Source organism: Apis laboriosa, unplaced genomic scaffold (assembly GCF_014066325.1).
Source record: "Apis laboriosa isolate Shangri-la unplaced genomic scaffold, ASM1406632v1 scaffold34_cov151, whole genome shotgun sequence".
In the NCBI taxonomy this organism is placed as follows: Eukaryota; Metazoa; Arthropoda; class Insecta; order Hymenoptera; family Apidae; genus Apis; species Apis laboriosa.
This window is the reverse complement of record NW_025222928.1, coordinates 385,149-412,057: the sequence shown is the minus strand read 5'-3', so window position 1 is coordinate 412,057 and position 26,909 is coordinate 385,149. Positions and strand designations below refer to the sequence as shown.

At 37.1% G+C, this 26,909-nt stretch overlaps 1 long non-coding RNA gene across 2 annotated transcripts in view; it reads left to right on the top strand.

Annotated features, from left to right (window-relative positions):
- The first annotated feature begins 3,939 nt into the window (after positions 1-3,939).
- LOC122714841 overlaps positions 3,940-26,909 on the top strand; it is a 71,068-nt gene continuing 48,098 nt past the window's right edge. For both annotated transcript variants that reach the window (XR_006346722.1, XR_006346721.1), the window contains exons 1-4: positions 3,940-4,029; positions 4,306-4,405; positions 4,789-4,859; positions 26,358-26,526. This is a non-coding gene — a long non-coding RNA (uncharacterized LOC122714841). The remainder of the gene's footprint in view (positions 4,030-4,305; positions 4,406-4,788; positions 4,860-26,357; positions 26,527-26,909) is intronic.

Here is a 26,909-nt window from a genome sequence, read left to right as displayed (position 1 = left end):
TTCGACATCATTTGCCTGAAAATCAAAAGAGAAGAAAGAATAGAAACGAGAATGAAAGAATGGAACAAGATTATACAAAATTTCGAGCTTGGTAACGAGCCTTCGTTACTACACACGCGTGTTTTGTTTAAATATAACCGTCTGCGTTTGTACAGGCTAATAATTCAGACATCAGACCGTTTCTTGAATAATTAAAAGAGAGAACCGGCCGTCCCTTTATTAGAAAGTTAAAGCAGAATCGCGAGATTCTCGAGATTCTTCGTTAACTTTCTCATTGACAAACGCGATAGAGGAGCGATAATAAAAAGCTCGATTCCTCTCTTTCTTTACCCAGACCCAGGATACAAACGAATTCGAATACTATGATACTTCCTCGAGTACTATCGCGTTGAAGATATTTTCTCAAATAGTAGAAAGTTGGAAATGGCGCACCTTTCGAAAGCGGATCCTCCTTAAATCGCAAACACCTACTTTTCTTCCTTCTAGGCAATATTACACTCATTAGTCCCCATTGTAGCGGGAAAATCCGGTAAATTGAGATTTTATAAGTCGCAGCCCTCGCGAGGTTCCCCACTTCTGGACGCGTCGCAAATGGCGCGCGTCGTTGTTTCCATCGTGTGGAATGGTAAATTTCGTTTAATGACTCCCTCCGTCTCTTTCCTCCCGAATAAGAATGGAAGAGGATATAAGACAGCGATTGCTACATTACGGCCTCGTTCGTATTATTCCAGTGATTTTCATTGCGCCAAGAATGCGACCAATCTCTTTATTCTCTACGTCAATGTATACACCACGATTCATAAATACACGGTTATATATATATCTCTCATGCAAGGAATCTAGAAAATAAATCGTATTTCAATTTTTAACCCGCGATTCTTTCTTTTTTAACTATTCTTAAATCCAAAACTACAGCACGCAGATATACTTTTTACTTACTTTCGTGCCTGAAATAAGGATATACGTTTTGTGAATCACTCTGTATTATTATCTCAATAGCGTTATCGATTTAATGGAATTTATGAAAATGAGGTCCGCTCGATCGTTCAAAACTCGATGCCAGATATATAAGACGATTGTGTAACCGGTTTGTTCGAGAGTTACAGATCTGCTCTCGACATGGATTGGTCGTATGCGTAATTGGATAATGCACAACGAAATATCTAGAAATATATATATATATGGTTAGGATAAATGGTTAATAGAACGTTCTTTTTATCTTCTTGGTTCGTGTCGTTTTGAGTAAACGTTTCAACTCGTCGTCGTGATTCGTTCGTCACGCGATTTCCGATAACGTGGTTGCTAATTAACGGGTTAACATTCGACAACGTGACAGGAATGGGATATTCGTTTGTGCAATGGGTTACGAGAGTGGATACTGATCGATCCAGATCTTAATAAAGATAAATTATTAGGGTTGCCTTGAGACGAACGCGTTAGTCGATACAATTTCAATAAAATATCAACGAATTTTATTGAATCATCGTGTAATATTCTCTATCAATGTCAATGTTCTTTTCTTTCTAAAATAAAAAAATAACGGAGAGAAATTATTTATAATCACAATAATTTTAAATAATCGTTTCAATCGTCGAGATTTATTAAAATTATCGCGATACAAATTACCATAGCACTTTTCAATTTCCAAAATCCAATTGCTCGAGACAGGATGAAAAGTCGAATAACAAGTTATTCAATCTCTTGTACTCTCTCCTTGCAACAAAATCAACAGCAGGAAAGAATAAATTGCGCGTAAGGTGCAGAATCAAGTGCAGGCAACTTCTCTTTCATTTAAAATAAAATCTCCGTGGTCAATCTCGGTTACATTTCATTATCCAACTGGTGAATATATTTTCACCAGAGACACGTGGTAAGCTTGCAGGATCATCATTTTTCATCTACGTCACAATACCTTCAGAATACCCGGCTGGTGGTATTCACGAAAAAACGAGTGGCAACTACCTTAACTGGTTACACTTCGTACCATTCTGGCCTGCTTTTAAAATACGCCATCCTATATCGCCCTCCTGGAATTTTTCAGTCTCAGCGAACGTTAGCCGGCAATATAATTTGCATTTGTTCCAACTCGCGTGTCCTTTCTTCCCTTCTCCATTTCCTTTCTCTTCCGTTCTCTTTCACTTTCCACTCTTTGTCCCTCGTCCAAGAATTTTTCACCACGGCACCGAGATTTGTCACGGACGACATTTCTTTGGGCGGCAGTTTAACCAAAGTTCGATTAAAGAATGGGACATTAGAAATTTCGAATTCAATGTTTGAAGAGATAAACTGTGTTGAACCAGCGGTCGTAATCGCCGCGTTTCAATTTTTTTATCTCTTATAATTAATCTGGAAAACGTAATTTCGAAATTAATATTACATTGATTAATAATTGGGAGTTTTATTTATATATTTATAAGAATTGAAATCTGATTTTTAGATTTGCAAAATGTTGAAATTTTAGTTATCATATAATAACATTTGAAATCAAGAAAAACAAAGATATTTTATTCTTTCTTGTGATCGTCATAAGTTCGTTACAAGTATTTTACAAAATTCTTCAAACTCATTGACATAATACATAATTGCCAGAATATATATCGCGAAAGTATTCTTAAGTTTCGTCTTCCAGAAGAAAGATGGACGCCTTTTTAAGATAAAAAAGTCAAAGATCGTTATTTGGTGGACGCGATTATGTCCAAACAGTTGAATAATCGAGTTTGCAAACTATACAGGCCCTACTTTCGATATTGAGTTTCGTTTGGTACTTCGTGCCGTGGAGATTCGAAGCTGGGAGTAAGTAGAACGGCAAGCTTCCCTTTGAGACCAGCGTTGATTCGATCGTCGGTTCGAAAATCCCGGCAGACACACCGAAAGTATATTACCGATATATATCATCGTACTTAATACTTTCGCGCGTGGAGCACGCCGAGTTGGCCGACTTATAAAGTTACAAATTCCCTTGGTCTTCGAGTATTCGAAGGGAATGTCTCTTTAGACTGTTCTCTCCCAATCCCCTCCCCAACCTATCCCGTTTCTTTTCCCTCGTTCGACACAAGCCCCTGCTTGTAGACTTTCCTCGGCCGATTCTGGAGTATGATTTTTTTCACACTTACCCTATCCCAGTCACGAAAAGGTGCTTACGTTTCTTTCTCGACGTCTGAAATATGGACAATCGTACTTTAGTCATGGCCACCCCAGGCATTCATTTTTCTCGGCCGGTTAAGAGTTTTACGGCACGAACCGGTGTTCCTTTTTGACAACGAGCCGGGCTATCTACAACAGGCGAATCGTTTTTAAGAAATTTTGCGAGAAAAATTGTTTTGAAAATATTGCAGGTTTGGATTCAGGATTCTAAGATTTTATTAAGTTTTCTATTTTGAAGTATTGAAAGTATTTTTCATTTCTTTCTTGTTTTTATTTATGAATAATTATTATATCTTTTATATATAAACGATTATGTGGTTGACATGGTCAAAAATGTTGTATGGATGATGAAGAGTAAATAAGAAAATTTGTCATCCAATGTATTTATTGATTTATTTTGTTTATTTATTTATTCATTAAATTTATGTATTGTATTTATTTTCTTTCTAAAATATTTTCAATTTCTTTAAAATTGAAAATTCTTTAATATTAAAATGAATTTTAACGATATGTTTATTTGTTAAAATTATAAATATTGAGTATTTATTATTGAGTAATTAAGTGATTATTTTATTTATTAGTATGTTTCTTTTTATAATTTTTACAACTTTTATATTAAATTAATTTTAACAATTAATGTTTATTTAATATTAATATTTATTTTTAATAAATAAACTTTCCGGAATTCTAATATTATAAAAATCCATAATTAATGCGTATTATATAATATTTCAATTTTCGCGCGGTTTGAGCGAATAAGGAACTATATTACGCCAGCCAATTAGAAGCGTCCTAGGCGAACCTGTGGCGCGGGGCGTCATTCGTCTGTCGAAAATCATCGTGACAAGGTGCGTCATCCGTCGAGTGCGAAATTTTAACTACGCAGTAAGTAATTTCTAATAATTTTATTCTTATTTTGTTGTTCAATTTATATATTATTGTTAGCTTTACTTATTCAATAACTTATTAAACATTGTTAAATCAAAATTAATTAGTTTTTTAAGTTTTTTTTGTACTTTTTCTTTCGATTGCGTATCTCGCTATTGAGGTTATCGGTAGTTTATATGTCTTTCAGTTAGAATTTCGATATTCTTATTGCTTATTTTAATTTATTTGCAATTTTATACATTTTTTTCATTACTTTTAATTTTATTTGTGCAGATTATCGTTCTGTGAATTGTAATTCTTGTGTTCTTATTGTGACTTGGGAAGGAAGCATGCATATCTCACGACAATTTATAGCCATATCATGACATATCAGGTAATATTTTACTTTTTTTACGAGAAATAAATGTATTTAGAACAATTTTCTATTGTTTTTTTATTTATTTATTAAAATGAAGATACAATAATTATTTAGCTCTCCTAGTTATTAAATGTATTTTTTTCCAACATTTCTTATTATATATTGTATTTATCATAAAAAATATTGCTATAATATATATATTTTTTGATATATATATTATAATTTTGTTAGGTTTTTTTTATATAATAATAATAAATCTTATATATTAAAATATTTGAAATTGCAAATAATTTCATAACATTTTTATTACATACCTTTTACCTTTAATTTATTTTCTTTTTATCTATCAATTGTCTCTTCTTTTTTTATTGCTAATCCAATAAATAAATTTGTTTCAGATATTAACTCGCAAGAAGCATCTTAAATAAATACGAGAAAGATTTGGATTACATCTGAATGAAAGAAAATGGTAAGTTTATCTATTAAATACTTTTTGTTTTATCATTAATTCTTACTTACTATTAACTCTTACTTATTATTAAGAGCGTTATAAGATTAATGGAAAGAAATTTCTATTTCCTTGATTAAAACTTTTAAATAAGCTTTTATCTAAACGAGTTTAGATAAATTTTCTATACAAATCTTTTCTATAAGTATGTAGAAGTTGTTTTCTATAAATATATATAGATGTGATAAGTATGTAGGTGATAAGTATGTAGTGATAGTTTTAGATTTCTGCCAGGTAGGAATAAAAAAGAAATATAGTTTTCATATAGGCAGGAATTACATTTAATATTGATTGATAAATAAATATCTAATCAATGAATTTAAGTCATAAATACATATTCATCCATACATACATATCCATTAGTAGAAACACTTCCACAAAATATTATCTCAAGTCAGAGAGAACAAACAACAAATAACACTTTGCTTTATTTTTATTTCGTTGCGCAAGCGACAATCCAATGATATACCCGTACATACACATATATCTCGTGTTTTCATCCGTTGTTAAAATCTTCCCGAAAGATCAAGTATCCTAAACATTAGGAATTCATACGAATTTTTCCGCGATGACAACCGACCATCTCCCCTGTGTTATTCCTTAAACCTTCAATTTATATAGCTCACCGTATACTCGGTTCAGTTGTTAGTTCCATACCAGTCTCGTTTCCGTTTGTATTACTCCGGGTATATACACTTCACCCTCGATTCCACCCCTTTATGTATCCTACGTACTCGCATAAAGGCACTCCATACACGTACACAAGTCGGATACACATGTCTTCCTTAGCCGAGTTGGCACACATTTACCCGCCTGTATTCCCAGTCACGGTCCTGATTAGCCTAATAGAAAACACAAACACGGCCTTCACGTGTATCATCGATATATCATCCTTACCATCCACGTTGAAATTCCACCACTTCCATGGAAACCGGCTGAAACTGACTTGGAAAAAGAAAGAAAGGGAAGGGAGGGAAGGGAACAAAAAAAAAAAAAAAAAAAAAAAGAAATGGGCCGAAACTAGGCTAATATAGGATGAGACGTTCGTTTCCTACCATTGACACGTTATGTGGAGGCACGTGGTTCGATGGGAAAAAAACGTATCGGCTGCGTAGTGGCGTGAAAAAGGGCGGGATGTTATTCAACCAGGGAAAAAACATCTCGTATAAAGATTCTTCGCGCGAATCCGGGAGTTGGGGGTGTATCTGCCGCTCTGTTAGGATAATTCTTCGTTTCCGTGTTTGCTTTGAAACGACTCTGGGATTCCGAAATGGGGGGCCACTCGAGCAGGCCAAACTAAATGGCGGGCTCTTTGTTATAGAATATTATAAGATAGAAGATTTTAGGATATTTAAAAAAGAATTAGGGAAATTGTGAAATCGAGGATCGAAAATCGTTATCGAAAAATCGATTGATGAAAAATTAATCAAGACAGTGATGAAATCTCTTTCTGGTTTCTTCTGGTTTATTCAATCTTGATCAGATTTGAACAATTTTTCTTGAAACTTAAGGAAGAGTTCCCTCAAGTTGTCGTATGAATTTCTCCTAACTTTGAACTCGCGATAAAAGTAACGATTTGTCGAGGGGTCAAGAGCTGACCACCATCCTCGTTTCGCGATAATTTTTTGAAAATAATATAATTCACACTTTCATCCATTATCATGTTACTTCCTTCGGAGTATTCGTATTTACGATAGGACTGTGCAGATGGTTACAATGGGCCCGTCGGACCATTGTGACCAATTCTCTTTAGCCCTCCGTCGAAATAATTTCATACCTCTTCGAGAGAGGTAAATTGTTACAACGTTGCACATTATCCGTCCGCGTGGATTATTATACTCCACCTTTCCACCCTCCTCCTCCACCTCCTCTTCCATCTTTTCGCCTTCTCTTTCCATCTTTTTATCCTTTTGTTTTCCATCCCTGCCATTGTTTCAGCACAATAGCCCTCGTAACGAATTTTTATTTTCTTCGATATTATTTACTTTCTCGAAGAAAAAAGAGAAAGAGAGGAAAGGGGGAGAGAAAAGGGGAGAGAGGAGGGATGACTGGATAGAATATTTCAACGGGGCAAACAATTTATCATTGTGAGAAATCACGTAATGATGCTTTTATGCGGTGCATCATAATAAAGAACTGCGCGAGAGGATAATGCGAGAGAAAGAAAGAGAGAGAGAGAGAGAGAGAGAGAGAGAGAGAGAGAGAGAGAGAGAGAGAGAGAGGAGCCGTGCCCCGGAACAGAAATAAATAAGGAACGTATAGCAGGGCATGTGGTATTAGTCTCCGTTATTAAATAAAGTTATAAGCGAGTAGGGAAATATTACGGCGCTGTGAAAAAAGTTTCTTTCCCTTGAAACGCGCGAAATTCGAGAGAAATACTGCGTGTCGCGCGACAATAGAATCTCGGGGAATTGCGGGGGGAATAGAAAGTTTCGCTCGTTTCCTGATAAATACGAGGACTATTTTTCGACTTTGTGGACGTACAACGCGTGTCTCTAACGATAATAACGATCGTCGTAGCGAAAGGGGAAACGAGGAGGAGGGGGCGTGTGAGCGAGAGCAATTCAGAAAAGTTCCCGTTTGCGAATTATTCTGAAAATTATTTTGTTGATGCGACCGTGAAAAAAAGAAAAATGAGGAAGAGAAATGCTAATGGAGGTATTTCTATCGAGAAGTTAGCGTGGAACTTTAACCATTACTCTTTGATAGCGGGCAGCGATGATCGGGCAATCTCTATCCTTATCGTGGATATTTCTTTAAGTAATTTCGTTATTGGATGATAACGAGCTTTTGAATTTTTTATCGAAAGTTTCAAAGTGTTATGCTCTCATTTTTCTTTCTTTTTTTCTTTTTTTAAAAAAGAGTAAGGTAAACGCGTATTTCCCTCGTGTCTCAATTGATTGAAATATCCTATTTCGATTCAAATATAGGGATCAATCCGAGTCGATTTAAGCCTTGATAATTAGAAAATTACGATGAAATCACTCCCGTCGAATACATTGTTTCATATCGTTAAACAATTTTGAGACAATTTAACGAGCAATTCATCATGCTTCGCGTTTTCAATTTGTGTCATTCAATTTTCAAAGGAGATTGGTTTGCCCATTTTCATCATCAGCAAGTGACAATTCGAGCGGGTATAAAACGAGAGGGTGTTGGAGGGTGGACAAGATTATCCGAGCAACGTCGTTACTCGGAGCGTTTATCCGTGGGCTCGTAATTTGGGAAAACGTTCGTTCCTTTGACACTTTCTCCAGGAAGGGTCAACTGCGCGAAACGCTCTCCTCCTATCTTTCTCTCGCCACTTCACAGACTCTTAGGCTAATAACGGAGAGTGGAACGCGAGCAAAGGAAATGAAACTACCGGACCTGCTCCCTCCCCCGGAAGGAGATTCGTCGAGATTCACCTCGTCACACAACGTCAACCCTTTCCAACCCCTTTCTGTTTTTACCTCGCTCGCGAGCCTTTAAACGTGTCGTTACGTCCCACGTTGCGTTATCAAAATTTCATAAACGCCTCCTTTGTACACCTCTGCTACTATTACTACTAATGATTCTGATGACGCGAAATTCTTCGTTTCGATTAATCCGAATTTTCGTTATTGCATGTTACGATATTATTATTCTTATAAAAAAGGCAATCTTTTTTGCAAGATTTTTTTAAACGTTCATCGAATCGTGCTCGTTGGAAAGTAGGATCGTTGAAATCAAACGGGGGATCACTGATCAACGATCTAAGCGAGAAAATATTGCGAAATTCCGCGTTAATGCCACCCGGATGAAATGGTATGTAACAACGAGGCGAGGGGGGGTAGTGGAACAAATGGATGGAAAATTGAAGAGGGCGGATGGCAGGGAGGGGTTGGGAGTAGAGATATTCTAAAGAATTCTATCAATCAATCACTGCCGTATTCTGTCCGAGCGGGGTTGCTCTATGGGTGCATTATTAGAGCGAACGATCCCGCCCCCGATACTTCTCTTGCTATTCAAATATTCGCGAATAATTTTATCGTAAATTTTTGAACTTGGCGTCGAATAGCCATCGGGCGAATTGGCTCCGGTTGCTCGGCAAACATTGAACTATTTGATATAAAATACTTATGCTGGCTCTGCCATGCAATTTTCGAAGAGTGCTGGAAAACACTGGACCGAACTCTCTGGGTCTCTCACTCTCTCTCTCTCTCTCTCTCCTCTCCTCTTTTATTTTCCTACGTCGCGCCCTGTATCCTCCCTTCGCCTCCCTCGACCTTCCTCTCGCCACCCTTTATCCTCCGCAATCGACGAATTCTCTCTCGGGGCGGAGGCAGGCGGCACTCTCTCCGCATTTCAGACGGTGGCTCTGGGATACACGCGCTCCGCGCCAATCTCTACCTTCTTTTTCGATGAAATTTAAGGCACACCGCAATTCGTCGGATTTTTTGGTCCAATTGCTCGCCGCGCGAGAAACGAAGTCTCGTGAAATACGCTTCTCATAGCTCTGATTGCAATCGCCGCATGAGGAACGCTTGTGAATCCACCCCCTCCCCGGATTCCCCTGTTTATTGAATGAAACGTCGAAATTCCACCGTTCCTTTTCTGTCTTCCTTTGATTTCCTCTCCTCCATCACTATGTTCGTTCGGTGAAACGGGTGCACGGTGGTCGCTCTTGATCTTGGAATTAATTCGAGATTAATTTAAACAGGATCGGAGAAAACACGCACGCGGGAATTCATTTGTTATTTCGATCAATCGTTCTTCTTCTATTCCACACGACTCGATGTCGAGTATATTTTTTTTCTTTATTTGTACGTATTTTAAATAATCATTTCGAATCTTTTAAATTTAAATTTCCCCCCATTCTTCGCGGATAATTTAATTGCTCGACACGTATGAACATAATTTTCAATAAAGTTTTTATACCAAGTTTTGGCAAGAATTAAATTTTAAGATTTATAATATAAGATATAATATTTTTGAATACGCGAGAATTGGAACATTTCGTAGATTGATATCGTAATTTTAATTCGTTCGGCTCATTGCTGATGTTGTTTAACATCGTCATCGAATCCGTGTCGATGATCCTTGGGACTCGTCTTCTACTAAATCGTATCTAATTACTCGATATTTGTTCCCAACGACTCGTGTATCATTATTCATTATTCATTTTCTCCATTGCGGATTCCCAATAAATGCATATACATACACTCGATAAATGTTATAACTTATTAAAATTTAGATAAATTAGAAATATTACTACTATTTAAACTTATCATTTATCCAAATTTTATAATATTTTCATATTTTCATACTTCGAGCGTTATCATTTTTATTCTTTCTGCGCCTCATAAATTTTCATAAATTCTATTTATGAAAATATAATATAATATATAATAATATAATATAAAATATAAAACATTCTATTCCCTCCTTCGTATCATCATCCTCTAAATCTAATTAATTAACGTATCCTAGAAATGTTTAAAACTTTGCAAAAAATATTTACAATAACGACGAGACAGGGTGAGAGCATTCGACTACAATGCGTAAGGATATTTGGCCGGTGGAGGAGGAATTCGTCGTGAAGTAAATTAGCGAAGCCTGGCAAAGAGCTAAATGTACCCCATTGGCGTAATTTTAAATTCATGGCCTGGTGCCAATAAAAATGGTCTGAACTCGTAAGGGTGAGGCCGAAAGGGACCTCGATGAAATAGAACTGGCTACTGAAAAAGTTTCTCTCGCTTCTTTTTTTTCTCCTTTTTTTTCTCCCCTCTTCAGTTTCCTCTCTTCCCACCTCTTGTTATCCCCTCCCCTCCCCTTTCCCCCAGTTCCCTCTCTTTTTTACCTCCCCGTACACAAGCGAATATGCACTCATCCATCCATCCCTTGCTTGTTCCCCGATCCACGAGATGTGTTTGTACACACGCGAATTGGAAACACGTGGTTCGGTCAAAGTGCGATTTTTATGGATGCAATTTCGTCCCTTATATATATGCCTTTCCACTCGAGTCCGCCCTATGACACTTCACCACCTTGTACCCTGCGAAAAGGGATAATTTGTTAAAAGCATCCCCCCCTTTTTTTCGCGCGTAATTTGTGTAATTTCTCTCTTTCGAGATGTAACGATTTTGATCATTCGCGTGAAAGAATAATTTTAATTAGATAGAATCGACAATTGCACTTTTAAATTAGAATGTTTATCGTTGATTTAATTATTTTATATTAAATGTATCTAATTAAGGGATTTCTCGTTACACGAGAGTCATTTAGATTATATATAACTATAATTTACGTATGTCAGAAATGATCATTCATCGAAATTTTAGTATTTTTTCTTTTTTTTTTCATTTTATTTCTCGCTCACTATGAAATATATTTCATATACCAGTTGCAAGCGTGATATTATAGCCTTGTTACGCTGTATTAAATTAAAATATTGATTTATCCAAATTTCTGGCGTAAAATATGTTAAGTCATGATGATTTTAGCCGATGCATCGCGATGTCTCGAAATTTTAGAATTGAAGAGAAGACAGGTTTTCTTAGAAACTATGACTGTTAAATTCAAAGCTCTTCTATTTATTATCTTTCCTCAATCTTATTTTATTTTTTGATCGTCTTGACAGTACTTGCTTATTTTTCCTGAACACACCTTCTAACCCTTCTTTTACTTATTCCTCTGTCTAACTTCTCTTTCGTTTTGATTATTATTGTTCGCCTCTTTGTTTGGCGAGACTCGCACCATTCAAACGAGCCAGAGGTTCTCTTTGCACTCTTAATTCTTCCCCACTTCTACGTATCGCGATGTTTCTTTGATTCTTCTCGTTTACATTTCGGTCATCCTTCATTCCCATCGTTTCCTTTTGATCTTTTAACATCTTGGACGATTCCTCTTTCAACTCCCTTCGACTGATCCGACAAACGTTCAAAACTGTCTACGAATTCGATTTCTTTTTTTTCTTTTTATCGCAAAATTTTAACAGCATAAGGGAAAATATCGAGAAAAAGAATTTTTTCCTCCTCCCAAAAAGAAGTTGTACAAATAATAATCAACTGATTTCTACCAATCCCTTTTGATCCCTTTTACATTTTCCATGTTTCAAAATCCTGTTTCTTCTTCACTTTCTATCCGTTCGAAACCATCGCCACAAAAAAGAAACCTAGTGATTCTCGCGACATCCCTTAAATCCTGAATCCCACGAGAGAAGGGGAGGTTTCCAAGATTGCCTAATTGCGATGCGAAATCGTGGCGAGAGTAAGCGTTGCGCTTAACGAAGTTCCCCCACTCTTTTCCCCCGAAAAGTTGGAAAGTAACGCGATTACGCGTAATTACGTGGGAAAAATTAATGAAAAATTGGCACGCTCGGATGGCCCTTGGGCTTTGCCTCGAATTCGAGAATTCGCCGCGTCAAGCATCGCCATAAAGGTTTGGAGGGCAGTTTGGCCGTTGTAACGGGGATGGAGGTGTAAAAGTTACGAATTGTGGCGCAATGAGGAGGCTCTGTATACGTTTCCCGCGAATTTCTAAGTAAACCAATTTGGCTTTCTGCAATGCGGTGGCAAGCACGATCGAGGCAAATGGCACTTTGCATTTGTAATAATGCATTTTTTTTTTTTTTTTCTTTTTGCAAACGACGACGCATTTTATTCCATTCCTCGAGCTTCCATTTTTTCCGCCTCCTTTTATTTTTATTAGCGCATAGGCAACGAAATGTATTCCTCGCGCGAATTAATTCGCAACGATAATTAAATGTCGTTAGCACTCGATAAGGGAGCACTCGAAGAGAAATAAAATTCAACGAGGCAAGTAAAGAGTCGCGAGGAAAGTATATATATATATATATATAGGATGAAACTGGAGTAACCGGAGCCACTTTGATAATTTCGTAAATGGTAATTTTAAGGAAAATTGGTTCGAAACGAAGTACGGCTATTTTTCAAATTTTTATCTTGTTATTAAAATCCAGAGCGAATCCATTGATAATTTTAAAATAAAAAGGAAAAAAAAATAATCGTGGAAATTGTAATTAGAAAGGGGTTAAAATATTTGACCGATCCTTTTTTGTTCATAGAAAAATATAAACATTTATATTTATAATTTTGATGTGACAAATTTCGAACAGTTTCTTTAATCAATATTTATTTGAATTCACTTCGAAGTTATTATTGTCAGATATTAGAATAAAAATTGGTGCGATTATTTGCCTCGCTTTAACGTAACGTTAAAAGAAGATGCTTGTGTATCTAATCCAGGAGGGAAAGTTTAATTCGATTCAGAGGGGAGGCGTTCATCTTGTAAATAAATATTTATAAAACGAGCGGACAGGGTAGATGGATGGGAAAATTCGAATAATCAGGATGGATGCATAAATTAACGTGGCTCGTGTAGTTTGACGGTGTTAAGAAGATTAGGAGCGAAAGGATTAAAAGGATTAAAGGCTTGGTGTCAGACGATATTTCGAGACGGTTTCACCGACCATTCTTGAGTTGAATGCAATTTCACTCGTATTAAACGTCAGCCCCCGTCCGAAATGAAACGTAACCATTTCCTGCATCGCGACGGCACACGTGAATATTAAATTACAAATGACCTCTGAAATTTTCGCGATTAAAGCATTAATTATATTCCTTAATTGCTAGCGTGCCGCATCGAGGCCACTCTATACCTCCGTGAAATTTCGTTTTCCATTTGCCTCTCGTTAACAAACACGGTTGTAAATGATTTTTAAAAAATTCCTAAACCCCGGATGTATCGTGTTGTTCACTGCTCGTGGATAAACAAATGGTGAATAATTTTTACTTAATTCTTTTTTTCTTTTCATAATATTTTTTCTTCGTAATAATTGCTGCTTGGATAAATATTGAAACGTTGGAATGTATCTTCTCGATAAAATTCTATAAGTTATACGACGGAATAATAATTTTCGTTTGAACTAATAAATACGAACAATTCCTAATTCTGTTAATAACCATACAATCCAATATTCGATTATTATCGTTAAACGTCGATCGTTCGATTTTAACCCAAATTCTCGCAACTCGAATAATCGCAACTCGAATAATCGCAACTCGAATAATCGCAACTCGAATAATCGCAACTCGTCCGATTAACCGTGATTTCACGCGAAACTACGAAAAGCAACGTTGAAGAACCGAGGAATCAAGTCGAGATCCGGAAATGAGACGGTAGAAGCCGGTTGTTAGGCGGTGAAGAAGTTCAGCCGATCGTTGATCGATGCGAAAGTTTCTCTCGTCGAAGCAGCCATCTAAAGAAATCGTCGTACTTCCTTTTTTTTTTTCTTTCCCCTTTTCATTTTCAATGAACGAATAGCTCGATGCAGATGGAAAAATGGATCGCTGTCAATAGTCACGCCATAAAGATTTGAGAGGAAAGACGCAAAAGACGGAGTAAGCCGTGGTTGGTTGCCGGGATAGGGGAGATTTAATTAACGTTTTCACCGTGAAAACGTGCAGAGAGACAACGAGCTAGCCGGCAAAACTCGTCCGTTTTTGCTTGTTAACGTCGCAAAACGCCGCGATCCACCACTTTGCTTTTGCTCTTGTTCTCGCTAACGTGAATTCTCACGACTTAGAAACTGTGTTAGCCTCGTTAACCGGTTATGGTTATAAATCTCGTTTGGTCTGTTTGCTCGGGACAGCGGGATTCTTGGAAGAAAATGGTGAATAATGTATCCTTGTATTGTTCTGTTTGGGTGATAAGTAGAATCGGAATTGGGAGGCTCTCGTTGCTTCTTCTCTCTTCGAGTTTTAGGTAACGTTGTTGAGGATATTCCATTCAGTCTGCCTTTTATTTCAATGCCACAGGATCTTTAGAGATTTTACAATGTATTAATCGGTTATTTAATAGTATGATGATTTAATGATAGTCAGAGAGGAAAATAAAGGAAAAAAAGAAAGGAACGTGTGTTTTTGCTAGATGGATTCATTGTTAGGAATAATGGAGATCAAATTAGCGCAAGGAATAAGAGTTAGGGAATTTTGAAAATCCTGTTTTAGATTCTGATCGATGAAAGAGGATCACTATAGTAAAATAAATTGCGAGTGTAAAAATACGAGAATGGATTCACGTGTTCAATAATTTCATTAATTAAACATTAAACTTTCTTTTTTTTATAAATAAATTTATTTAAATTTCGTAGCTCGCGATTAGTATCATTTTGATATTAGGAATATCTTTCCAATTTCTATAATTTAAAAAATAATCACAATAGATCAACTTGTCTTATATCTTCCCTAATCTTTTCCAAAATTAGAATTCTTCGCTTCAGATTTTTCCATTCAAATTTTTACACCGACAATAAAATACAAACATTTAAAAATAGATAGAGAGAGAAAGAAAATCTATCAACGAAATCATCGTAGCACTACGATGGAGGGAAAAAAAAAAAAAAAAAAAAGGAAAAAAAGAGAAAAAAAATCTCTTTCCAGCTGTAGCACGAACTGTCCCCGGGCCATTTCCTAGATGTCACCGGGATTGTTTATCGTCACGCGCGGTGCATATTGACAGAAGCATGGAGGCTGGCTGGTAAAATATCGCTGCAAATTGGAGCGGGCGCACAATGAGGAACCGTTTAACAATGCGTTTGATTTGAATCGAAACGTCATGAAAATAATCACATCGCTGGCCCGTCCGGGAGACGCTCCAATTAATGGCCGCTCCACCACCATTCAACCCTCCCTATTCACCTTGTGTGTCCCTCCATCCATTTCGCGCCTCGATCTACCTCGTTCTCTCTCTCTTTCTCTCTTCCTCTCCCTCTCCTTGTCTCTTATCTTCCGCGTTATCGGCCGCTTTCTCTGACCAGCTCGCGGTCAGACGACGAATTTATCGGAGGTAGCCGTGCAGAATGGTCATGCAATGCCCGGCTCGCTTTGTTCGAAGGGCAAACGTGGAAAATGAAGCGTTCATCGGTGCTCGCCACAGAACGCCTTCTCGTCCACGTTTCCGCCCCTATTGTCGCCTTCCTCCTCGTTCCATCGTCTTCTCGTTTATGCCCCCTTTTAGCCACCTGTTTGGCTTGGAACTTGCTAGAGAGAGAGAGAGAGAAGAGGAGGTTATTCAATTAATCGAGAGGCGATGAGAAGATTATGATAAGTTCTTCTTCCTCTTTCTTCAGATTCAATCACAACTGCAACAGTCGTGTGAAGATGGAGGTTCCCTTCCTTTATTTGTTTTTCCCCTTAGCTTCTTTTTATCGTGATTATTGAGAGATTATTGTTGTAAATATTGTCTATTTCGTATTGTACGCTCGTTCGAATTCGAATGGATAGATGCGAGCCATATTGAGAGATAAAACGTGGCTCCGTCAAAAGGGGCATTCTTCATCTTGACGCGTTGGAAAAAAGAGACCCTGGAGTGCCAGTCGGATTACGATCATCGCGCTCGTCATCATTGGAAACATCTAAATTATGCTTCACGCACACTTTCGTTACCCACGTGTCCAACGATACGTGATCCGTCTTGTGCCTTCAAAATTCTTTGATGTAAAATCGTTTGATTATTCCCGACGATCGATAAAATAATTCTCGGGATGGACAACGAGAATGGCATCGTAGGTAGATGGATTGATAGAGGAGATATTTTTGAGAGTCGTTAGAAGACAATTCTCGTTTAAATAATCTTTTTTCTATATATTAACTCGAAATCCTTCGATTCAATTCTTCCACTTTGCTTTTCAAAGTTATGCAACATCATGTACATGTATATTTTTATAATCACGTGTAACGAGTCTCGTTAATGGTTAAAAAAACGAACGCTTCAAGAATAATTTAGAATCCAAGGGGCGATCAAATTTGTCGCGAAATCGTTTGTCGCATTTCGAGAGATCCTCGATCCTTTAAAAAAAAAAGAAAAGAAAAGAAAAAAAGGAGAAAAAGTAGTAGTTCTGGTGGAAGCGGAATAATTGGATTCTAATGGAAGAACTCGTCGAGCATAATGTTATAACGATCGTAAATCGATTATCCAGAGAGAACAAGAGGGAAGAAGAAAATTGATTTAAAGGCGTCAATTGGAAAAATTCGGTTGCTTTCGATACGATTTTTCTTTTTTTTTTTTTTTTTTTTTTAATTCACGATTATTTGTCGATTCGTTCCTCCTTAGATCAATCCCAATTAACGCGTCGATCTTCAATCAACAACCGAATCGATCCTTACCTTGTTCCACGAGTTGGATTCGTGATCCCTAAAAGATCCTCGAGAATCCTACTGGTTCGGAATCCAGAGGTGGATTTTTAAGGAAGCGGAGGTGGTGGAATAAGCGGATTTCACGGTGACGAGAGTTTAAGCCGCGTAGGATCGGGTAATAGCGTCTTGTAAGCCGACCGGACTTTCCATTTTTGTTTCCCCGTTTATCGTGTATCGTACAAGCCGTAAAATTGTCCTCGAACTAGCCGCGTCGACACGTGAAAAAGAATCGCCGATGGGATGGGATGAAAGGAAGAAACGAGAGAGAGAGAGAGAGAGAGAGGAAGGAGAAAAGGAAAAGGAAGAGAAAAAGGAACGGGACGTCGAATGAAGTCGCCTCGAAGCGTTTCGTACGACGAAAGGAACCACCGACGATGCCGCCCGCTTTCGATTACGATCAAAATAAGGGTACACGCGAAACAACTCTTTGATTAGCCGCGAGATCATCGGGGCAACTCTCGTTTATTTCTAAGCCCCGTAGATTTTTCGGCGAATCAGCCACGGGTAACTCGAGCCACCTGACTCTCCGCTCGGGCAAACAAGAAGACACGTAAAAACGGGTTGAACTGGATCTCGAAGTCGGATGAAATGGGAGGGAGGAGAGAATAATTGGATTATCGTTGCAATCGCTGCGTCTCTGTTAGCTTTCTTGCTAGAGAACGAACGTTTCTTGCTTCCAAGAGGTTGATATTAGAGTTGTTTGATTGGATGTCGAGCTGTGAAGGAAAATCGTGGGGAGTTATTTCTTTTTTTTTTTTTTTGTTGAAATTTGTCCATATTCAAGTTGATGTAAAGATCGATAATTTCTGGTTTGAACGATTTGCATTTAATTGAGAATAATAATTTTTATTACTAATATTATTATCCTTTGATCTCCCTCTCTTAATTGTCGTGTTTTTGGAATATATATACCATTTCCAACGTGAAATTCAATTTCGAAATTCCTGGAATTCTCGATTTAACTATAATTTGCTGTAATTCCTTTGCTTGTATTCATTTATTCTGAATAGACATTCCTAGAAGACTGGACACAAACTGAAGTACTTGGAGTACTTATGTGCTCTTGCTTTCATGGCATAATCTCAAGTACTATATCATATCGTGTTAGACTATGTTTAGACTATGTTCGTAATTATAGACACACTTGAGAAAAATACATCAGTTTCCAGTAAATAAACATTTTATTAATTGAAGAGCTGAAACAAATAATGGCATAAGTTAAGGCATAAGTTAAATTTAAAAATTGTAGTAAGAGGAAGGAACGTTCAAATTCATTAATTTCGATATTTTTAAATTATAATTTAATTTAATCGTTTTAAAAATTCAAAAAAATTACGGTGTTTATCATCGTATCAACATAAAATGTACATGTTCCTCTTCCATTGAATTAATCAATTTTTAAATTTCTTTTTCCGTATTTATATTATATTTATTTTCGATTTAATCACTATAATTACACTGCTATATATCCATACTACCTTATAAATTATTAATCGTCAATATCAATATCAATTTCTTTGGTATGATATAAAATTTCTTCCAAAAGCCATCGTTTTTTATCATGAATTAAAATTAAAAGTAGCAAAAAACTAAAAGTAGCAATCCTAGTTTGAGCAGTATCGAGCCCTTGATTTTTGTGATTCTCGTGAACGAGCTCTCCCCCTCGTTGGCAGCAATAGGGGTGAGATTGAAGACTAGAAAAGAAGGATTACCTAAAAAGAAAGAAGGCTTTCCCGACTTGACGATTCGAAAGGATACAAAGGCCCTTTTAATTCACCGTAAAACACTAGGGAACGAAGTTACTTTTCTGTTCTTTTCTGTCAAACTCTTCGATCCCCCGAATTGATTGAAGAGCAAGAGAAAAGAAGGGGGTCAAGAAAGAGACCGAGAGTTCGAGAAGTTCGTTTTCTTAGATATCTGTAATCGTGAATTGAATATATTTGTTATTTGTTATTAAAAGTGCAGTATAAAATATGATGATTGATTCTGCAAGGGAAGAAAGACAGATTTGATAAATTCCAACCGTATTATGGGCAGCTTATGGGATCGGGATTCAGACTTCTCCACGTGGAGATCGTAAATGTCGAGAAAGTTGTTGGAAAGAAGGAGGCATGAAATAATTGGATTAAGGTTGGATCGAGGGGATGATTCTAGATAGTGATTTAACGTCCAAGGACAAAGCTTCGTGATCTTGATTTCACGAAGCTTATAATAACTAGCTAACTTCGTACGAGCTGTATATATTTTTAATACCATCGTGAATATATCGTCATTCTTTTGATAAATTTAAAAAAAACAAAATTCTCTCGTTCTTAATTACATCCCAAACAATATCCCTGTGACAAGAAAACCGTGGTACGATACTATTGACAGTGCATGGGATTAAGGATCCCTTGAGATTTCGATCGACGTTCACGAAACAACGAGGAAAGACTCTAGTTTTTCGTGAGACCGTCGATACGTCGAACCCGGTTTCAACTCACATAATAGTCGAGGGTGCTCGAAGTTGGCGCGAAAAAAGAAAAGCGCGAGCGGATCGAGCGGAAAATAATTGGATTTCCGGGGGAGGATGGGGTCGTAATAATCGTGGAAAGAAAAGAAACTCGACGTGAAGGGTCGTTTGAAACAGAGAGCAACAAATTGAACGAAGCTAAGGGACACGACTGCGACGAAAGATGAAACGAGGATAGAGAGAGAGAGAGGGAGAGGGAGAGGGAAAGGATATCTCGTGGCTATTCGAAAACGCTCGTTTACCTTTTCATTTATCCTTCGACGGATTGGACGGGGGAGGGGGTGATCGTTCATAATCGAACTCGTCTCATCCCGTTGTACAATAGTTGTACAGTAGTAGTCCGAGGACGACTCATTTGTGCGCCACACTCCGCTCTCGACCTCGGAGGAAGCTGTAAATAATTGGATTTAACCAGGCCGGAACCGGTATTCGCCGTACAGTGTTATAATGATCGAGAAATAAAAAGAAATGGGACGAGAGAAAAGAAAAAAGGAGGAGGAAGAAGAAGAAGGGAGAAAAAAAGAGAAGAATGGAGAGGAAAGTGGAAGCCGGTCTTGATTTCAGGCTGACGTTGGGGGCTAGGAAGGGGGCGATCAAGATAGGGGGGATAAGGAATAAAGAGAAAGAGAAAGAAGAAGAGAAGCCCGAGGCGGATCGAAACTGAATGCAAGTCAGTCGACTGCTCGCTCTCATTCCAGAATCTCCAGTGGTTACTTCTTTTTCCCTCACCTGTCTTTTACTCCACCTTCCCCATCTGGTCCGCTCTTTTTTCTTATAATTTTCCTTTTTCTGTTTCCACCCTCCTCTCCTCTTTCGTTCGATTCTCCCTTTTTTTATTTGCACAGCTTTCCGCGATGGTGGAACCCTATATCCCGTCAAATTAGTTAATTTTCTCACGGAAAATGGGGGTGTCGTCGGATTGAAATCGTTCCATTACCATCTCGTTTCATTTCTTCCCGGTGTGAAATCCTCACGGTGTTGCTCGCGATGCATTGCTACGTCCACGATATCGAGACCACGTTTCTCTTTTCTCTCTCTCTCTCTATTTCTCTTTCTCTCATTCTCTCCTTTTCATTGTCTCTTCAGATGTCGCCATTTCAATTGGATACATAAAAAGCGAGACAAAAAAATCGGTTAATAATTATTGTGCTTCGTGTCATTTATTGCTTTTAATTAACGGTTCTCTTACTTTTTAAAAAGTAAAAGATTTGAGTTAGAGTTGAAAGTTAAAACGAGAGTAAGGAGAAAAGAAATTACAGGGACATCTATCTGGAAACTGTATGGACCATGCTCCATTCAAATTTCTTCTTTTATATTAAAATTATGAACAAGCATCTTCGTGTAACAATAATTCCCCATACATTCCCAAAGGAATTTAATTTATATAACAATTCAAATAAATTCGTTATCAGATATAATTTTCTTAATATTCCCATATAAAGAGTGTCTAATTCACAACGAATCGGTCAAATTTCTTTTTTCATCCCTCCAGAAGAAGTCCAATGTAGCTCCTCCACTATTATCTTCCCCTCTTCGGGATTCTAACGCGTTTGCAATTTTCAATTCAATGAGCCGCGTGCGCGCATCCTCGGCCGCCATTCCCATCGCCCCATAATTAATCGCATTCATCGCCGGGTTTTTTATACGCGGCGACGTGACCTCGTCGGATTCCGCACAATACACGCGAATGGCGAAAACTCAACGGCTATATTATCGCAACAATGAAGCACGCTCACCTTTTATTACAATAGATAATGAGTTTGATATAGGAGGCCACCTTCCTCTTTCAAAATCCCGCCGGATTTTCTGCCGGGGAGTTAGGGGCAGAGAAGGGGGGGGGGGGAGAAAAAGAAGAAGAAGAAGGAAAAAAAGAGAAACTCATGACCGTTATGAATAACAGCTGGCCAAGTGGAAGGGGTGGAGGAAGGGGGTGGTGGTGGATTTGTATCGTGCTTGATGCACTCGCATTCATAAAGATTACCACCCGAGTTTTAATGTTTCTCCTCGTTGAAAAATCTATTCGTGCCTTTTTAAACAACCGAGCTGTGCTACCTTGTGCACACAAGATGGCGGGGAGAAAAGAAAAGAGCCCCCTCCCCCTCGTCGAAAGCGTTGAAAGGCGACATAAATCGCGGAACTCGCCGCGAGCCTTTAATTAAGCATATGTAATAGGGTGTAAATCCATTTATCTGGCGCCCCTGGCTTTTTCATACTACTGAATGCTTGATTTACCTTACCTTGCTGCTTGCCTCGACTTCTTCTTATTCTCGAATTCACTTGATTAATTAATTTCGGATGCGTGATGAAGTAATGCGCGGGCATATAAATGGATTGGAGGTTTTTTTATACGATTAATATTAATATGCGATTATATGTGCAAGGTAACGTTGATAATCGATAAATTTTTTTTTATGTCGTTTTATTTTTTTCCAAAGATACGTTTTCCGATATTAAATGACGTTTAAATGATGTTTTATGCGTTTTTTGATTAACAATATTCGTGTAAATCATTAATTGATTTAAGAAATTGCAAAAATTGGGAAATTGAGGTAATTGGATTTTTCCAAATTTTCAATAATTCCTTTTGTTCTGAAACTTTCGTTCACTCAATTTCACTTCCCAAAAGAATTGCCCTGTTCTCAATATCACAATTTCAGTCATTTCCATCCAACGTATAATTTTTAAAAACCCTCTCTGTAATGCGTTTTTGACGTAATATCCACCGGTAGGACAGAAAAAGAAAGCTAGTAGAATGTCGGTCATTAGTCGAGCAATTCGTTCCTGCGGATGGGACTGATGATATTAAAGAATGAAAAAAAAAAAAAAACGAGAAAAATTCAAAAAAATAAAAAAAAAGAAAGAGAATCGAAAGAAGAGCGGAAGATCGAAAAAATGGATTGTTTATTCCATTATGCGTAGCTCATTAGGGACCTGAATATAACTCACGAAAATTACGGTTCTCAAGACGTCCGCAAGATGAGCTCTACGATGAATATTTCATATATTCGGAAGTTAAAAGGATCACCATTTATTTACCTCGACCAATTATTTTTTTTTTTTTTTTTTTTTTTTTTTTTTAACGTTCAACGTCGAGACCAAAATTAACGCGTGTCCCTTTGTCGCGTTATTTACACGTAGGTGAATAATTAATGGAGCTGACTTGATTGGCTGGACCTGATTGGCAAGGTTTCGTTTTATAAACGGATGAATTATCGATACGCCCGAAGCGAAATCTTTCGATCGCTAATCGCAGCTGTTGCAACTGTTTTAGGGATCTTTAATGCTAACTAAGAGCCGAAAGGTATTCCGGGCATTTCGTAACTGCTTAATTAAACAAGGTTTTTTTCCATTTTTATTATTATAATATTTTTATTTATTGCAATAATTTTGAATTAAAATTGCAATTTTAATTTTTTGAGTATGATAGGAATGACGCTGAGTTAGATGTAGAAGGGTCGTGATAAGAAAAGGGTTGAACTTTATATTGTGAATTGTTCTCGATTTATTTCCTGTCGGAGATATTTATGTAAAAGATATAATAAATGTATCTTGATATTTTAAGTATATACGATTTAACAACGTTGTATTTATACCGATTACAAATTTTAAATCCATTTACAATTTCTGAAAATCCCTTCGACCATTCCTTTTATATAAATGTATTCTCTGACCCGACCTCCACTATCTCGGTACCTAAAGTAAAGGTAAAATATATTATCAGATTCCGCATTCGTTACGTTTTTGTCCCTTACATTAAAACTAAAATTGTTACATAAATTGAATCAGCGTTTGAAATATGCGAATACATCACATTTCATTTGATTTGTAAGATGAAGATATGATTGTATACCAATTCTGAATAATGATGAGCAATCTCTAAAGAGATTAAACATCAGATTATTAATATCTTTATAAATCTATAAATTATTCGCTCTGAAAGAAATATCTCGATATTTCTAAATAGCTAGATATTAAAATCTACAATTTCGAAAATCTCGATATATTACATAACATTTTTAATAAGCAAATATATATTTCAATGGCAACGTTTAACCAACCAATACTAAAATCAATAGATACCTCTATTTAACACTTCGATTCAGGATATTCACGCTATATCGATTCCACCTTCCACCCTATACAATCCACTACAACTTTCTTCCCTCCAAATTCATTCCAGTCTCCCAGTAACCCACCACCACTACCACCACCACCACCACCACCCTATCGGCCACGGTAGCTTAATCAAGATTCCGCTCTATTACGAAGTCCACGTTCAAGCCTGGCGCGCGATCGTTAACGTCGACAAGAGCACGTTCACCCACTATAAACTATTGCCGCAATCGGCGTCGTAAGTCCACGTTTCCCTCGATTGTCCGTGCATACGGGATAGATCCGGGCGGAATGGAGTCGTCGTGGCCCGCAATTAAGCGTAAATCGATCGTTTCGAACGTTTCGTTTTCAACGTTTATCAACCGCGAATCTATATACACATAATAGGAAACGGGAAGCGAACGTAAATCCGCAAAACGGAGGGTGAAACAAAGGGTGTAACACGAGGATGCAAAGCAACGATGCATCCTCCTCTATTTGACCAAGAAGTCGGTGCTCAAGTTAACGAGCCCCCTGGCGGTGTACACACGACGAGGTGTATACTGTGCGTGCATCAGCATCTACCTTGAAACGCAAAACGGCTAAATTGTTCGTTATATTAATCCAAGCAAGTGCAACGCTTGCTCTATTGCATCGTGTGGATTGTTCGTTGTTTCCAAGCGTTTGTGTTTCGCTGTTCTTCGTACGGGGCCGTGTATTCATCCCTCATCTCTTCGCCTCCCCTCCCTCCCCCCAGGCGTTCCCATTCACACCGTTTCGGGAGAGGGGACACGCGTTTAATCCCGATACGCTACCTCATTATAATCCCGTGGCTGACCAATAACGATACCCCTCCCCTCCCCCTCCGATTAAATGACCAACGATTTCACGGTTCCGAATCGGTGACTATCTACACACGCGGCGCATTAACGCGTGTCGCGTTACGGGATTAGACTTCCGGCCACACTGGCGCCACACTTGTAACCACCGTAGCGCATGCCTGTCATGTCCATGCTGGGATTACGTAATAATCGCGATTTCCTATTTCGTCGCCTTTCGACCCCTCTGGTTACCTGGCGAGGTAATAACTGCTACTTTGCCCAAGATTGGGAGTAAGTGGACTATTAGCGGACTTAATGCAGCTTGTAGCTTTGGGGTAATTTGCCTTTGCCTGTTCCCAAATTTGCTGATGGAAGGGGGGAGAGGGATATGAACGAGAGGAAAGAAAAGGGTATTTTTATTAATACCTGTTAGGTGTTAAATGATTTGTACAAAAGCAAATGTGTTATTTGAATCTAATTATCTATCAGGATATTGGAATCAATTTTTTTTTTATTTAAGTCAAATTTTTAATCCGTTTGTCTTTCGAGGAGGAGAAAGAATCGTAAGGATGTCACAAATGGCGAGTATTTTGAATTGTTTTCGCCAAGTTGCATCCCTTAATATTTAAGGGATATATTTAAATTATAATAAATTAAATTATAATAAATTAAAAATATATTAAATATAAAATATATTAAAATATATTATTAAAAATATAATAAATTAAATTAAATTATAATAAATTAAATTTAAATTATAATAAATAAGGGATATATTTAAATTATAATAAATTATATTAAATATTTAAATTAGTTGGAGACAAAAGTTGAATCGAAATCGTCGAAGCTCAAAGAGGCAAATAGAAACGAGAATCTCACCGATAAAGGAATGATTGTAATTTATTCGATGTTGAGGAGGATCTCGTGCCTCGATCACAAAGAGGGATCATTAGGAGGCAGGTTGTTCTTTATCCATTGGTGGAGGCAGGGAACCGATTTTCGGTCGGCTTCCTTTGGAGAATTTTCACGAAGGATCCTCGGAATCGCCTCGAGGGCGAGTTACTCTCGCTGCTTGAATGCAGGAAGCTCGTATGCATATGAACTATCCTTATCTTTATCTCGATGCCGCTCATTGGACAGGAACTCGTTTTCTCGATAAAGACCGAGGGGGAAGGGGGGAGGACTTCGAACAAGACTCGGCTCGTGTAACGCTTTCGTAAATAACGCGATGACTCGATCCATTCGCGATAAACTTTTAACGTTTAATTCGTTAAATTCCGTGAATGTACGATCGTTTTCGAGATTTTTTAATTTTGTTCGTGTTGGACGAATATGGGAAGTATTGAGATACGAAGAATGTAGAACCTGTTATTCGTTCTCATTCGGAATATTTCTCGATTATTTTTAACTCGATAATTTGTCGAGTAAAATTATATATCGAGAGATACAAAGACATGCTTTTTGTATCTTTATCTACATTTAGGTTTTTATATTAATTAAAATTTTCTTTTTTTTATTTTAGAAAAGAAAGATTTATATAAGCATCCGTTAAATTATTGTAATTTTAATTTTTAATATTGTTGCAAAGGATTATAATAGTACTTACATTAGATATTATAGTACAAGCATTAGAAGCACAAGAACTTCTAATGTTTGTTATAATTCTATATTATTCTAATTCTTATTCCTCTTATTTTCTTAATTTCTTTTCCCTCTTAATTCAGGAATTTCATTTGTTCGTTTTTAAAATAAGATTTTAGGTAATTTTATTTTATTAATTGGACAAATTGTGAAGTTGATAAAATCATTAAGTGTTTAAAGTATAATTTCTAAAATAATATTCCAAGTATTTTAGGCTAGAAGTCAGATGCAATAGTAAGTTTGGAAGACAATACCGGAAGGCGAAATGTGCCTAATTGTTTTCTTCCCATCTATTCATCTTCTCTTTCATCATGCCAGAAGCTATTATGTATTGCAAAAACGGGGCAAGATGTGTCTCCATCTTCACGGATTCATCATAATTGGTGAGTTTCTGACAATTTATTAATATTTATTTAATATTCGTTTCGTTTTTAAAACAGTTTTATAATATTTTCATCGCGAAAATGAAATATGGATATAAAATAACCAATCTTTTAAAATCTTTTAAAATCGATCCTTCAGGAAACAAAAAGTTAAGCAAAAAATTCAACGAGATTTCCTCGTTTTCCTTTTTTCTTCTTCTTCTTCTTCTTTTTTTTTTTTTTTCGTTTAATCTAATATCGTGGAAAATAGGAAAGAATCGTTGAGCTTCGATATCGGTTGATCATAAAATACTTTCGATTCGATTAAGAACAGGAACGTAGATACGAATTCAGAGTGATAGATCGAAACTGAATATCATTATACTTGCGAATGGAATTAAATC